Genomic DNA, 998 nt, shown 5'->3' on the forward strand with positions numbered 1-998 from the left:
TCACATACCTACAGGAGGGGCCCATGTCCCTGGAGGGGGGATGCCCATAAGAGTCTCCTGTCCAGGAGGGATCCCCATTAGGGGACCCATGGGTGGTCCCATCATTCCTGGAGTGGGTGTCCCTTGACCCATAGGTGGAGAAGGACCCCCACGGCCAGGCGGGTACTGGGTCGGGGCCCCTGCAATACTAGCTGTGGCAGCAGCTGCAGCAGTCACAACAATGTCTTTTCTTTGTGGGGTCATCACCTATTGGGATGGTCCACCAACTCCATGAACTGGCACAGCAAGTCCTGTAGGAGCCTGTGGCATGGAAGCACCAGCTGGGATTCCTCTACCCACTGCCCTACCAATTCCTGGGTCCCAGGAGTTCTAGCAAGTGGCACTCGGTCAATGCCAGTGTCTTTAGGAGGAGGTCCTTCCACTGTCATAGAGACCAGGTTCTCCCCCTCACAGCACCATCAGACCATGGTCTCATTTCTCTTCCCTTTCTAATTGCTTAGAGTTCTTTGGCTTGATCTTCCTGAATTCACCACAGTCACGGAGGGTCAAGTACACACGCTTGTTGAAAGCCTTGAAGGTGCCGGCCTTCTTGCAGGATGCACCTTATCCTGTAGTCAATGTGCTACAGCATCTTGCTGCTCTGGCCAACTGTCATGGAGATGGTTCTGATGGTTCGGATAAGCGCCAGATTCACCTTCTCAGAGGCCTAAGCAGAGGCAGGAGCTCGTTTCCCGCCACTCCATTTGTTCCTTCTTTTGGAGCAGTTTCTTTCTCTTTCACATTATCTGTTGTAACTTTCAGGTTTTTATTTCCTCTTTTAGGTTCTTATACTACTGAGAAAATTATACATGCAGGTTTGATTTATTTCACTTACTAATATGATCTCTAGTTGTATCCATTTAGCTATGAAAGCCTTGAGTTTTTCTTTACCTTCAATGCCACATTGTATAATAGTAACAAAACTTTTTTAACCATTCCTCAGTTGATGGGCATTTGAA

The 998-nt window shown here is 48.8% G+C and overlaps 1 pseudogene; it reads right to left on the reverse strand.

Moving 5' to 3' along the window:
* LOC101582023 lies at window positions 1-655 on the reverse strand (annotated as a pseudogene).
* Window positions 656-998: the final 343 nt, after the last annotated feature.

Source organism: Octodon degus, unplaced genomic scaffold, assembly GCF_000260255.1.
Source record: "Octodon degus isolate 3935 unplaced genomic scaffold, OctDeg1.0 scaffold00030, whole genome shotgun sequence".
Taxonomy (NCBI): Eukaryota; Metazoa; Chordata; class Mammalia; order Rodentia; family Octodontidae; genus Octodon; species Octodon degus.